Source organism: Microcebus murinus, chromosome 6 (assembly GCF_040939455.1).
Source record: "Microcebus murinus isolate Inina chromosome 6, M.murinus_Inina_mat1.0, whole genome shotgun sequence".
Classification (NCBI taxonomy): domain Eukaryota; kingdom Metazoa; phylum Chordata; class Mammalia; order Primates; family Cheirogaleidae; genus Microcebus; species Microcebus murinus.
In genome coordinates, this window is record NC_134109.1 from 97,430,110 (window position 1) to 97,444,998 (window position 14,889).

Sequence of the window (14,889 nt, forward strand, 5' to 3'; positions counted from 1 at the left end):
GTGGATAATTTGAAGATGCTAATTACAGGCAATTTCTTCTCACAGCCAATATGAACTTCAAATCTGTTAGTCCAAAGATAATAGTTGTCTTCCCACCTACAAAGGCTACTTAATAAAACAAACTCATGAGGTCTACATAAAAATGCATTGTGGCAACAGTTGAATAAATTAGGGTACAACCATCATGGATTATATGTGCAGGCACTGAAAAATCATGTTTTTGAATCATTTTTAATTCTATAGGCAATGCATAAGATATAATAATTGATGCAAAAGGCAGAATGCAAACATATAAAATAGAAATGTATATACATGTACATATATGTTAATAGTCCTAAAAGTAGATATTTTATTGTTATTATTTTTGTTCTATGTTCTAAAATGAATATATATTTTCTCTATAATCAGAAAGAAATTAAAGATGGCCTTAAAATATTTTAGAGTACAGAAATGATACAGCTTCCATAAATTGAAATAAAGGTGCTCTGCAATGTGACATGTAGCCCTTCCCCTGTCACATGCATACATGAGAAAGTGCCCAGGATCACCATCCATCCCACAGAAAGACGTGCCTGGTGGCCACGTGGTCCAGCCATTGGTCCTAGGTCATCACAGGGGTGATGGTTCCAAACACCTGATTTTGCCCTTCCTATAGCGTGAACTGAAAAATTTTAACCCTTTGCACTCGGATGTCGAGTGTGACTCGACACGGTTAGCATCAGTAGCAGCAAGAGAAAAAAGCAAGCAAGTGCAAAGGGTTAAAAGGCAAAAGAAGAAATCTCTGAGTCTGTATTTTTATAGACTCCAGTCTTGTAAAAGGCCTGCCAGGCCACACACACAAGAGCAGCCGCAAGGGCTGGAATGTTCATGAAGGAGATGCTGCCGGCAGGGGCATTTCTGGTGCTAGCAGGGATCTCAGTGAGGAACTCCACCAACTGTGAGTAACCTATAGGGGCACGGTGACAGCCATCATGGCCCTCCTTTTTAGCCCTGACATGTCAAAATAATTTTTATAAATTAATAGAATTCCAGATCTGGCTCACCTAAACCAGCTGTCTCCTTTTATGGCTAAAGAAAACCAAGCTAGGAGAAGGTGAAGTGTTTTATCTATGTTCCCAGACTTAGTAAATGAGAGAGCTGAGACCATAAATGAAGTCTCCAGACACATAATCCTGTTGTCTTCCACTTACCTACAAACTACTCTGGCCAGCTCAACAACTGGGCTTTCTGTGACTAGTTTCCAGCCACTTACAAGTCTTCAACATAAGACCAGAGAAACAAGGCCACTATTACTGGGGAATTTGACAGAACACAGAATTGTTGCATGTTCCATTTAATAGGGCCGGAGCAGGTCTTCCCGCCTATGTATCACTCACTGCACTCAGCAGTGAGGCTTATAAGGTGCAGGGCCCCAAATTATGCTGGGTGATAAGTCAGTGAATGAATTTATGGGTGCCAATGGCTCCAAGTAGCAATAGAAATGCATTCCATGTGATAATACATCGAGATTTCTTTCCATCTATTTCAGTGGGGTTTTACCAAAATTCTAATTGCTATTTTCCAATTAACTATCTTTCTGTTTCTCCATTTATTTGTGTGTATATATGTTGACATACATACATATATATAACACATATAACATGTCAGTTGCTTTAATGTTAGTATACTGAGGAAAGGAAGGCTGCGTAGAAATTCAACAGGCAAGGGGTTGGGTCCCGGAGGAGGAACCAGGAAGATAGTGCTATGGTAGACACCGGTTGGCAGGGCAAGTGAAAGTCTAGAGATCAGTGTCATGATGGGACAGGCAACCTATCAATATCTGTTCAGACGCAAGTCAGCACTGCAGAAGCCAGAAATTCCTTCAGGCAAAGGCTTCAGCAGGCAGGGCACGTAGAAGGTTCTGGAATCTAATAAATTAGACAAGAAAACAACAGTAGCAACCAACACATAGACGTGAGCCTAATCTTCAGATAAAAACAATTGGAGAGTTGTACTTCCTACTAAGGAAGGGGGAGATGCTGAGGGAAGAGACTGGAAATTGAGATCAGATGCATCTAGAACAGGGTACACTGGTAACATAAAAGTAGTGGTAGCTGATGAGGGAGAAACCACAGCTGCTGATTTGCTCTGGGGCAAAGATGACTTACACGGAGTTTGTCACAGGAAGTCTGGCATCATCTTCTCATCTCAAAACCATCACACGGCACACTTACAATCTTGGCTGCTACTCACTGGGAGCCTTTATGTGCAAAGGGCTACACTGAGCTCTTTACATATTATTCCTTTCTCCAAAAAGAGGCTGTTCTCTCCATGATCCACCTGGAGAAACTGAGGAATGGCTGAAATGAAATGACTTGCCCAAGGTATAACACAGCAAGTAAGTGACAGAGGAATTTGATCCACATTTGTCAGATCACTGATTCAGGGGGCAACGCACTGCTAGGTACTTTAAACACTTATGCAACCAAAACAACCAACCAACCAAAAAACCCAGAAGATCCTACACCTGGAGATTTCACCTCTCAAAGGAGTGTAGGTATCTTTGCATCAATGGAACAGCCAATAAAATAGGTGAGCCCAGGTGGCTTAGTGGCCTGTCTCAAATCAAAAACATGTGGAGGCTATATTCTTCATTATGTATTAACAGGTGCTTTTTTCTGATTTTGAGCATAAGGTTTCATCAGTACTTTAGATATATTTTTCACATTTGTTGTCTCTCTGTAGTCACCACACCTCCAAATTACCAGCAGTTGCTGGCTGGCTGATAATTTTCACATGTAGTAAAAACCACTCTATTTCAGACTAATTAGGGAGATTGGAAGTGGAGGGTCAGTAGAAATTTTAAAAAAGCAAAAAAAGTTTGCTTTGCCCTGAACGATCAGGTGCCACTGTTTTTAATCAGGAAGAGTAGCACAAACCTAAATAATGCAACCATTCCCTTCTAGAGGTCCCGCTTTAATGAAAAGGCAAGAAAGGTCTGTAATTAGGGCGTCGTTTTGTATGCTCTTAAATACCTACAAGCCCTTGGTTCCTGGTGGGCAGATCACGTGAGCCCTGTGTGAACTTGCTCTGGCAAGCCCTTTCCTCCAGAACAGTGCTAGTCACATTTTTTCTCAACCTCTGACACAGTTATCACAAATTCTGAATCAGTAAGGCCTAAATGAACACTTTTTTTCTGTACCAGAGCTGCAGATTCTATAGAGGGCTCCTGTTAACGGCTACAGTGATCTGGAAGCTGAAAGACGGATTTTTGAAAAAATTAATAGAGGTATGGAGGTCCAACAGAAAAATACAATGGTTCCAGGTAATTACAGAGCCCTCTCCGAGAAGCGCCACAAAATTGCAAGTGCCCGTCAATACTAAAGAATACCGTGCTGTTTATTGCACGGCAGAGAATTTTTTCTAAGACAGCTTGAGAGCTTTGCCCAAGCCACTGCGAACCCTGCACCACCCACCTACACCCACAACTCCCTCGCACCCCCCCCCCCGAGGCTCCTACTGAGAAGGAGGCATCCTGTTTCTCTCCCCAGGCCCTCCTCACAAACCCCAAAGAATAACCTGCTATAATTGTGAAATACAGCATTTGTACGTGGTGGAAAGAACAGCTTCATTCTTTTCGCCTTCCTGCTGCTTCAACCTAGAAGGTGTCTTCCCCACGTCAACACCACACCAGGCATCTAGGGACACAGTTTTCCACCCGCTTCTGTCTGGGGAAATGCCATCGACTGAAAAACTGCGGACACACCTCCAACTGCCGCCCATTGGGGTTATTTCATGCTGGAATCACAGCCCCATCTTCTCAACAGTTCAAACGTGGCTGTGTGTATCCAGGTCCCCTCTTTATTTCCAGAGCATTTCTGTGATTTCATAGCTGCTCAACCTCACCAAAGTCTAGTCCTTTATCTAATTCCATCTTTTGATCCAGTGTCTTTATCCTAGACCAAGGCCGGTGGTGGGTGGTTTTCAAAACTCTTTTGTCTTTTTTTTTTCTGTAGAACCTTTACCCAAAAGAAAATCTCATTCTAAACCCCAATATGTAAAATAGATCAAAGGCTTGATTAGAACAGAGGTGGAGACCTGTGGACCCACCAGCCCCCACCCTGGAGGACCTAAGGGTTCTGTGGATCTCTTGAGAGCAGAAACGCAGGGACAGGACTCGGGGGGGAAAAGTGTGCATTGAGATGAAAGAGGGGAAAACGACACTCCACCGTGAACAGGACAGCTGAAAGTCTTCAGCCCATTCTTAATTGTACAGGGCACGTGGAAACGTTAAATTCACAGGCCTGCCTTACAAAAAATGAACAGTATCTACCCCGTTCATACAGGCACTTGCAGAGACCTCATTTAATCCCCACAATGACTGTCTGCGGTTTACAACTTGTCAGCTGACAGACGAAGAACCAAGAAGCCCAGAAAGATGAAGTAACTCGCCCCAGGTCACGCAGACCTAAGGGGCAGAGCCTTGACTTTAGCTCAAGGTGGGACCCTGAAACCTTTGCTCTTAATGTACGTGGGGCTGCCTCAGATGCGAGTTTTCCACACACCTCTGGGTGAGACCCATCAGCCCAACGGGAGGACATTCCAGTATGAGGACGAGAAATGTAGCGAACATAAAGACTGAAGCCTTTTTTTTTTAAAGATATGGAAACACTGTGAAAGCTCTTTCCTTCAAAGGTTACTGAGGACCTTGATGAAGAGACAAAAACCACACTGACAGTATTCAGGACCCGGGAAACCGACCAGGGTCTACTGTAATGCCTATTGCATGCCCAAGCCCTACAAAGACACACATGAATAAGAGACCACTTGGCACACCAGAACAGTTTCTCACGTCAGCCTTCTGAATACAGTTAGAGAGAAGGGCCCAGGGACAGGAATAGGAATTAGAATAGGAACAGACACCGGGCGGGAGCAGGAACAGGAGGAAGAATAGAAGGAAAGGGATGGGCAGAGGAGGAATAAGAAGTAAACCTTACATAGCCTTTCCAGGGGTCTTCAAACTGCAGCCCACCAAGGACATTTATCCGGCCCACTGAGTGTGTTTGCTGCCGCTGCCTGTCCTGCTTAGCAGCCAACTTGTCCCGGGCCCACAGTGCGCATGTGTGGAATGTGCGCCGCACTCTCCAACGGTCTGAGTGAACTGGACAGTGAACTGACAGTGAACGGACAATGAACTGGCCCCCTGTTTAAAAAATTTGAGGACCCCTGCTGTTTTAAAAGAAATTGCACATCCACTGATAACCTATACCACCTGATTTTTACCCAGTTCTTTTTGCACGAACCTCATAGCACCGTGATATTATAGGAAAGGCAAGCTTTACAGCTAATGAGGACATGGCCTCAGAGAGGTCATCTTAGCAAAAGTCACAAAACTAGTTAGAGGTGGAGCCAGAGCTCAGACCCAGACCTCAGGACTCCTGGCACAGTGCTCGCCTCCCCACACAGAGGCCAACTTGCGAAGCAGAACAGACCCTTTACCTGTCATCCACAGCCACTCTGCCTGCCAACGGCCAACACAGTGACAGAGGCTCTTTTCTTTTACCTACATCTTTATAATCAGATTTGTTTTCCCATCTTCATCTCCACAACCTCCTCACCAACAGTGCTCTGAGTCCCGTTGTGCTCACCTCTTCTGAAAACCTGCCCTCCCTGGAATTCCAACAGAGAATGATAAAGACGAAGTTGTAGTTGCCAGATGTCTCAAATTGGCTGCAGTGACACACAAAAAATCACTGAATCAGCTGTATCTCCAATACTACTTCTGTTCAAAAATCCAGTCCTTGTTGTAATGACATCTAATCAGGCCATGGAATCAGCTGAAACGAGGGTGTCTGTAAAAATTGCTGCTCACTCGGTACTCAGCAGTTAAGTCTCTTAAATGTCAACCTGCGAGGAATTATTAAGAAAGTTTTCTTTTTCCTTCATTACAAATCTCAAAGCTATTGAGTCTTCTCAACTTCCTCCTGGACCAAGATATCTACATAGTCCAGAAGATATGAATGTTCTTTATCTGCTGGATTTGAACAAGTTTGAGTTACTTAAAGCAGTGTCCATGCCATTAGAGACACTGAGATTAATACTAAACACTCAGTTCCATATCCAGATATTTATAAACTTTTAGAACTTTTGGGGGATGTAGATAACTCGATTAGATGTAGATAACTGGGATTTTTGGCTTTCATAGAGAAGTTTCTCTACAACTAGGGTTCTGATGAAACCAATTACACCTGCAATTTGGTTATGTGACCACCAGGTGGTGATAGTGTGCCACACCCCAAAACCAGAAAGGCTGGGCTCAGGGGGCTTTGCTCACACTTCCTATTATTGAAGAGGCAACCTCTTAAACATAGCTCTCACTTAATCCCCTACCATGGCGGTCCCCAACCTTTTTGGCACCAGGGACCGTTTTCATGGAAGACGAGTTTTCCACGGACCAGGGCTGGGGGCGGGGTGGTCTCAGGATGATTCAAGTGCATTACATTTATTGTGCACTTTATTGCTATTGTAATTACATTGTAATATATAATGAAATAATTACACGACTCACCATAGGTTGGGGACCCCTGCCCTACGACATTTAAGGTGTCACTTTTAATGCAGCATCCCAACCACCACCTTCAAAATCTGTGGAGCCCAGCACCAAATCTTTAACCTGGCATTCAGGGCTTTCCGAACTGGCCCCAACCCTACTAGTCTTACTCACCCGTGCCCCACTCTCCTACGCAGCCCTCGTGTCACAGCCACACTGGGATCCACATGTCCTGCACATTCACACAGGCAAAAAACGGTCCTAACACTTCCTGCTTCTGTGCTTCTTGCTCTTCTATTTCCAGATACACCCTGATGTCCACCCACCCTTACAGGCACCTCTAAAATATTTGAAAACTGTTGCTCGGAAAAAACTCCAACAAAGGAGTTTAAAAAACCCAGCATTCGTACATTGAGCATTGTTCCTGTAGAAAACTTGTAAAATACAGATGAGCAAGAAGAATTTTAAAAATACTCCAAACTCGAACATTCAGAGGTAGTCATTTGATGGCATTAAAGTGTACTCTGTATTAATCTTGATATTTTTAGGATAAATGTGTGTGTATGTCAGTAAGAGCTAGATCACAGAACCAGCTTTACCCACTTAGCTATATCTCTTGAACATCTTTCCTTGTCATTAAATAACACATGAGGCATTTTATGACTCTCCCCCGAGGAGTCAGCTCGGTGTGGTGGAAAGTACACTGGGCTTGAAATCAACACGCTGCGCTCCGATCCTTGTTCTGGCAGGTACTAGCTGTGTTTGGGCAAGTTATTTAACCTCTCTGAGCCTCAAGCTACAAAAGAGTATAACGTTTACCTCCCAGAATCTCTGACGGCCTCAAAGAGATCACTTATGGGATCGTGTCTAGCTTGGAACCTGCCTGAGAGTGACCTCTCAACTAATATGCATTTCTTTCCATTGATGTGATTCTTTCTCCCCCAAGCCCCACCATTCTTTGTACCCTCCTGTGCCTCTATCCTGCAGGGTCTCACCTTAGTAGAGGAATCTGTGAAATTGCTGCGTTCCTCCTGCCAGGGCATAAGGAGGCCTGGCTCCTCCGGCTGCCCCCCGAGTAACCCCAGCACATGCCAAGCCCCCGGCCCCCGGCCAGCATCCGGCATCTGTTGAACTGGATTCAGCATCGGGCCTCCCTTGGCCTCCACCATGGCATTCTGGGTCTTTCACGCTTGCAGCCCTGTACCTAGCTTCCAAGACAGTCTGGGCTCCTTTCAGGCTCTGGCTTGACTTTGGTCTAAAAAGCATCCAGTCAGGAGCTTGGCTCTTTGGGGTCCTGACGACGACGCCTCTCTGCCTGGCATCCTGTGCCCGCAGCTTCTCTCTTGGCGGCCAGCTCTGCCTCCTCTGCTGCAGGCTGCAGGGGAGGGTAACTTTGCTGAGTGGGAGGGAGAGCAGCGTCTTCCTCTCTGCCTCTCCACGCTGCCCTGCCCGAGTCCCTGCCCTTTGCTAACCCAGGAAGTGCTCGCCCAGCTTCGGCGGGGAGCTGGTCCACTCCGAGACTTCCTGCAGCCTTAGCAGCTTTTTCTTGTCCTTCGTGTTTCTTAACTGTTGGCGGTGGATTTTTCGTGCCATTTTCAGGAAAAAAGCATTCCTTTTTTGGCTCTTCTTCCAGCAGTTGATTGATTTGTATTGGATGCTGAAGGCACTGCCTGTTTTTCCTTCAACAACACCCTCTGCAACTGCCTTCCTTACAAACTGCTTCAGAAAAGAGAAACAGCTCGCATTCTGGTGCAGGACACCTGGGAAGAAAAATTCATCTGATTTCACCACAAGGTGATGATTTTCCTCGGGCAGCATCCCAAGCTGGACCTCGCTGTTGACTCTACCAGGCTGGCAAAATTGAAAAGACCGCCCAGAAGACAGCCCTCACTGTGCGGGACACCTACTCTCGGAGGGACAGTGTTTATCATACTAAGTGTTCTAAGTGTGGGAACCAGAGTTGGATGTGGATGTGACTACCTGCTGCACTACTTCCCAGCTGTGTGACCCAAGGTGAGTTGCTTTGCCTCTCTGATCCCCAGTTTCCTCATCTGTCAAATGGCTACAGTAGTAAGACGTCCTATGCTAGTTTCCTGTTGCTGCTGTAACAGATTCCCACACATCTGGTGGCTTAAATCGACACAGATGTATTATCTTACCATTGCAGAGGTCAGAGGTCTTCAAATGAAGGAGTTGGCAGGCCTGTATTTCTTCTGGAAGCTCTAGAAGAAAATTTGTTTTCCTGCCTTTTCCATTTTCTGGAGGCCACCTGCGCCCCTTTGCCCTTTCCTCCATCTTCAAAGCCAGCAGTGCAGCATCTGCAGATCTCTCTTTCTGTCTCCCTGTGTCTTCTGCTTTTGTCATCAAATCTCCTTCTCTCACTCTGAGTGTCCTGCTGCCCTCTTACAAAGACCCGTGATCACACCGGGCTCACTCAGTTCATCCAGGATCGCCACCCCCCCAATCTAATGTAATGTCCTCATGATCACATTAATGTCCTAACGTGGTCACTACGCAAAGGCCCTTCCCATGCTTGCTTCCCTGGCTTCCCATGCTTCCCTGGTGACATGCACAGGTTCTGGGCATTGGGATGCAGGTGTCTTTAGGGGGTCATTATTTTGCCTACCATCCTTCTGTCATAAAATCATTATGAAAATGTAACAAAGAGCATATACGTACATTTTTCAGCACACTGCCTGGCACACTGTAAGTGCTCCGAACGTGTTAGCCATTATTATAGCAACACACCAACACCAGCATTAGCAGTCGTAGGAGAAGTGGTTGCTAGTGCTTATTTAAGCAAAGCAGGGCCATGTGGTTCAAACTTTAATGGAAGCAAGAGGAAGTATTATTGGGGCTGCATAGCACACAGAGACATCCTTTTATAGTTTCGTATCCTCACCTTTCATTTTGAAAACAAATTTTTATTGGGCACCCACTAGGTACCAGTACTTTTCACACCTCATAACAGTCCTGTTGGGTAGATATTACAGCCCTATTTTACAGGTGAAGACAGTAAGACTTAGGTTACACAGTTTGTTCCGGTCATTCGGACAGTGACCAGCAAAAATAGCATCTGAACTCTTTCGTCTGATTCAAGCCTGTCCTCTTTCCTGGCACCAGGACTTGGTGACTTTACTGGCTCACACACCCTCTGGTCGGCAAGACTACACCAGGCCTGCCCCGCTCTCGGCCAGCACACTTGGTGTTCAGGGCAGAAAGCAAGTTCCTGCTCTGCCAGTGTCCCCCAGGGCCCTGCGCCTACCCAGGGCACACAGTGTGTGGGCAAGGCCATCCTAGCAATTTTGCTAGAACAGGAGAGCCCAGTGAAACCGGCAAGTGCCTGTGGGGCAGTGGTTCTCAGCGGGGAGCACAGTCACCCGGTGGCCTGCTATGCTAAATCAGACTGCTGGCCCGTTGCCAGAGTTCAGAAGATCTGGATTAGCATTTCAAATGGGAACCTGGGAGACCATGATGCTGCTCACCCAGGCCCACACTTTGAGAACCATTCTTCTGGAGGGATCTGGAAGTAAATTCATTAGAGGAGAATAACTTGCTCAGAGGCATGGTATGAATGCTCGCTGGTCCCCACCCACTCTTTCCACTTTTTGATTTTGGCCACTTGACTATCACTGCCCAGCAGAGGGGATGGGTGGCCTGCTCCACAAAACCCATCACACATTGCTCACTTTCCTCCACTGCTCCTGGAGGTGGCCCCCATCGGGGACCTTAGCTTCACCGGCCACAACTTCAGAAGAAAGGCCTGGGTCATCTGTCCTCCCAGTCTCTTCAACTCAGCCAAACAACAAAAGACAACACAAGACACAAAATGTCACCTTTGGAAACCAGGTAGCTGAGGAGAGGAACGAGTCCTTTAAAAGTGCAAAGGTTCTTCGGGACACCAATCTTTGATACCTCACCCCAAAGCTCAGAGTCATGAGCTTGCCAGGGTTGAAGTTCTCAAGTGTGCCCTGGCCGTGTTGTTCAGATGTGACCCTCCAGGCTGAAGGGCATGCACATTAGCATATTTTGGAACAGCTGTTGGTGAAGATTTTAAGTTTTCCTCAGGGGACCAGTTGCAGTAAGGAGCATTTTATGAGAACAATACATATTGTAGACACCTGAATATATTTCCATGAGAAAATAAGGATGAAGAAACAAAAAAGATGGTGTAGTATTCTGATACAGCAGATGAATATTTATTATATGGGGGCTTATCTTTAAGAGGAAAAAAAAATACCCTTTGCAATTTTACATGCCTCCTACAATGGCAATCCATATGCAAAATGACAAACACTACAGCCACCCGTATAAATACTATGTATTTCACTATTCCCTTCTTACGGTGACACAAAGACCAGCTGCTACATGAAGTATCACGAAAACATAAATTAGTGGTTATAAATAGCATATTTAAAGCATGAGGCTGACTAAAATCAGTTGGTTTAACATGGGCCGAGAACAAGTCTGAGGAATTGATAAGACAGGACGGATACTCAGGCACAATACGCAGATGGCAGGAGAGCAGCCCCCAGACACTCCGAGAGGGGCTCTCGAAACAGTTCCAGGGGGATAAAGTGGATTTCTCAGGGGCCTGGAGGAACCATTCTACTTTCGGTTGACCCCTGCCACCCCGAGAGGGACCGACTCACGGCCCGCTTATCACCACTATTTTTAACTTCTTGGCAATAGAACCCAGGACAATGGGAAAACCGCCCAAAGTAAATACACGCTCTCATTTGATTCTTCTCCTGGCAAGTAGTTTTTCTATTATTTTCCGCTGGAACCATTTCCAGGCTACATCACACTCCAGAGGCAGAGCGTTAAGTCTAAGGGTCCCCTAAGGAGGATATATCCTGGGCCGGGGAGGCCAGGAAACAGCCTGCCTCTGCTCTGTGTTTTGGATGCCGTGTCCAAACAAGTCCCCGGAGAAGGCTCTCCAAGTGTTTCACCTTTAGGCCTCCTTTGTTAAATTTTTATTTTTGCTACCAAATAAAATTGTGTGTAGCCATATGTAATTATTTTTTCCATGAGACCTCTTAGTTATCAATAACACTTTTGAACACTTTCTTTAGCTCAGGCGCGGTATGTGGATTCTCTTGTGTAACCCTCCCCTCAACCCTGTGATCTGGGTACTCCCATATATCCCCATTTTGCAGCTGGGAAGACAGGATCACAGAGGTGAAGTAACTTGCTCAAGATCTTGCGGCTGGAAGGCAGCGGAAGGAACCTAAAACTCGGATCTGTCTCCAAAGTCCACGCTTTTAACCACTTGCACTCCGCAGCCTGAACTCACCCACGTCACCGTATCATGTTAACACAGTTCCAGACCAAAGAGAAAGCTAGTTAACAACTTAATGAAGGATAAATGCACAACTTGCATAGGAGATTTCAAAACACCATAAAACGTCACTTCAGGAGTCTCACTCAAGTCTTCATGGACCCCCTACCTGTCCTGGACCTCACGTTAGAAACGCTGACCTAGACTCACCTGAGTTTCATTTCCAATGTGCATCTTCTAGGCCTACACAAACATAGCTAGTTAAAAATATGTCTGATGCTCTGGGATAAAGTCAAATCCAGTCGAAATACCGAATGACGTGCAAGGCTCTTCTTAAACTGGTCTTCACTATCTTTTTGGAGCCATCATGCAGAACTGTGCTATGCACACTGTAAATCCATGGGTGCAGGGCCTGAGAATCTATGCTTTTAAAGCAAGCTCCCCCGGAAACGTGTATAGGTAGGAAGTCTGGGAAACCTTTCCCCCCTGTTTGAGGCCATTCACAGACAAGATAAGTCTAATCTCCGAGGGCGACTCCCCATCGAGTAGGGCAGACCCCTCTACTCTCAGCATCTTCGTGCTGTGGGTCTTGCCCCGTCCCCAGCCCGAAATCAACATCTCAGCCTTTCCTCCCAGGCCCGGCTCACAGGCCTCCTCTGGAAAGGCTTACCTGCTGGCTTCTTTGAGAATTTGTCACAACCACCCGCCAGCTCACATTCTGCCTTCTAGCACGGTGAGCTGTTTTCTAGTCCCACCCAATAGACGGTAAACCCTTTAAGAATAGGACTGATTCTTATGAATCTTTGCTTCCCCAGCTCTTAGCAAAGGCGCTGGCCATAGAAGGTTCCTACCAAGGGTTAGCAGATTTAATTTGCACAAGGGGACCAGGAGTAGCCACTGCCCTGGAAACCGATTCTCCCCTCCCAAGGCAGCTTATGCCAGTAGCAAGAAGAAGGGAAGGGAGAGGCAAGGAGATAGGCACAGACACAAATTAAAGAGAAAAAAAATGATGTTTCATATTTTGCTTAAAAAATGTGATCCAGAATTAATAACACACAAATGGTTCTCAGGAAATAGTATATAGCTGTGATCAAAACTTTCTCTCATACACTCTGACAAAATATTTTAATATTTGCATTTGTCATCTTAATCAACCGCTCTCACACCCAAAACGGAGCAAATGACTCCTGAGTCTGATTCCACCTTCCCAGGCCCCAGCAAACCTCACCCACCCAACTGCAGATTCTCACCTTGTCTCTGGTCCTTGGGGAACACAATTTTACTGACGCCCACCTAATGTTTACTGAGCACTTAGCATGCTCCAGGGGCTAAAGCCTCCACTGTGTGCATAATAGCTAAACCTCACAATAGCCTCTGAGGTGGTACTGTCATCATTCTCTAGATGAGAAAATTGAGCTCAAAGAAGTTAAATAATTTGCCTACAGTTACACAACAAGCAAAGCCAGGGTTTGAACCCAAATCTGCTTGACTGCAAAGCCTATATCCTTAACTTCTCACCCAATTTTTAAATAAGAAGATCCTTATGAGTTTACAATGACATTCAAATATAAGTGGACGAAGGAAAGTCTCTGGGTCTATGCTACAGCTTGCTGAAGAACACTATTTCGGAGCACACGGCTTTGCATCTTGCAAACTCACCCCACCTAGAGCCCAGAGCTCACCAGGCAAAGGTCCCCCTGGGTGTGCACAGCACTTCTAAGTGAAGAGGCTACAAGAGCCATGTCCGTGGTCCTGAAAACCTGGGGCTCAAATTTAGGAAATAGTATAAGGCTGCCCAGTTCAGGCCTCAGAGAGCACAGGTGCCTAGCTCCCTTATGATCACAGTCTCACAAGGTTTTGCAAATCAGAAGGACCCAAAACATCTGGGGGATCCCATCTCATTCTCTCATCCTGAAGATGGGGAAACTGAGGCTCACCAAAGTATGGTGTTTGCCCAAGTCACACAGCTAAGGAGCCACAGAGCTTAGGCTCAAACCTGTTTCTTGCTCTGAGCCAAGCTTGTCTTCTTTCCTTAATTTTTATTTTATTTTTATTTTTTAAAAAAATTTTTTATAGAAGTGGTCTCACTCTGTCGCCCAGGAGCGCAGTGGCATGATCACAGCTCACTGCAACCTCAAATTCCTGGGCTCAAGTGATCCTCCTGCCTCAGCCTCCCAAGCAGCTGGGACTACAGGCATGCGCCACCATACCTGGCTCTTATTTTTTATTTTTTAATCACATAAGAAAATAGGATCATTGTAGCATTGAAATAATAAGAGCATATATAATGAAAAAAAGTCATGAGCAGAGTGGTGCATGCTTTAGTCCCAGCTACTCCAGCAAGATCCCCCCTCTTAAGAAAAAAAAAGTCTCCCATCTCACTCTACCCCAGGCTTCTGCCCTTCAGAAATCATCAACATCAATAGTTTGGTCATCATCATACTAGTATCTATAAACATATGCACATGTTGTTTCTTTAACAAAAATAGAATATACATTTGTGTCTCTTAATGTATCTTGACTATATTCCCAGGTCAAATAAACCCATTTCTCTCTTATTAAATGCTGCCCAACACACCACAGTCAGGAGGTTGCACAATGTGTCCAAACATTCTCCCTGGTAGACAGACTGTTGGGCACACCACCCAACTGCCGTAAGTAATAAACTCTGCCAATTTAGGAGTGGCCTCTAACTTATTTAGTTTCACGTGGATCAAAATAAAAAGCTGTCTCCTAAATGGGAGTAGCCGGGGATCACTTGGTCTTCAAAGAGTAGCTTCCATTTCCCATCTATCAGACAGTCGGCCCTTAAAGCCAAACTGCAAAAGTGAAATATTTTTATCGACTGCTTAAAAACCTGCTTACTAGGCCGGGCGCTGTGGCTCACGCCTGTAATCCTAGCTCTTGGGAGGCCGAGGCGGGCGGATTGCTCAAGGTCAGGAGTTCAAAACCAGCCTGAGCAAGAGCGAGACCCCGTCTCTACTATAAATAGAAAGAAATTAATTGGCCAACTGATATATATATAAAAAAAAAAATTAGCCGGGCATGGTGGCGCATGCCTGTAGTCCCAGCTACCCGG

At 45.6% G+C, this 14,889-nt stretch overlaps 1 protein-coding gene and 1 long non-coding RNA gene across 2 annotated transcripts in view; both read right to left on the bottom strand.

Moving 5' to 3' along the window:
• RORA (RAR related orphan receptor A) overlaps nt 1-14,889 on the bottom strand; it is a 697,613-nt gene that overhangs the window by 633,242 nt on the left and 49,482 nt on the right. The window lies entirely within an intron of this gene.
• Nucleotides 1-14,889, bottom strand: part of LOC142871517 (uncharacterized) — a 76,775-nt gene that overhangs the window by 58,187 nt on the left and 3,699 nt on the right. Inside the window, exon 2 of the long non-coding RNA XR_012919787.1 lies at nt 1-14,667. This exon is cut by the window's left edge and continues 58,187 nt beyond it. This is a non-coding gene — a long non-coding RNA (uncharacterized LOC142871517). The remainder of the gene's footprint in view (nt 14,668-14,889) is intronic.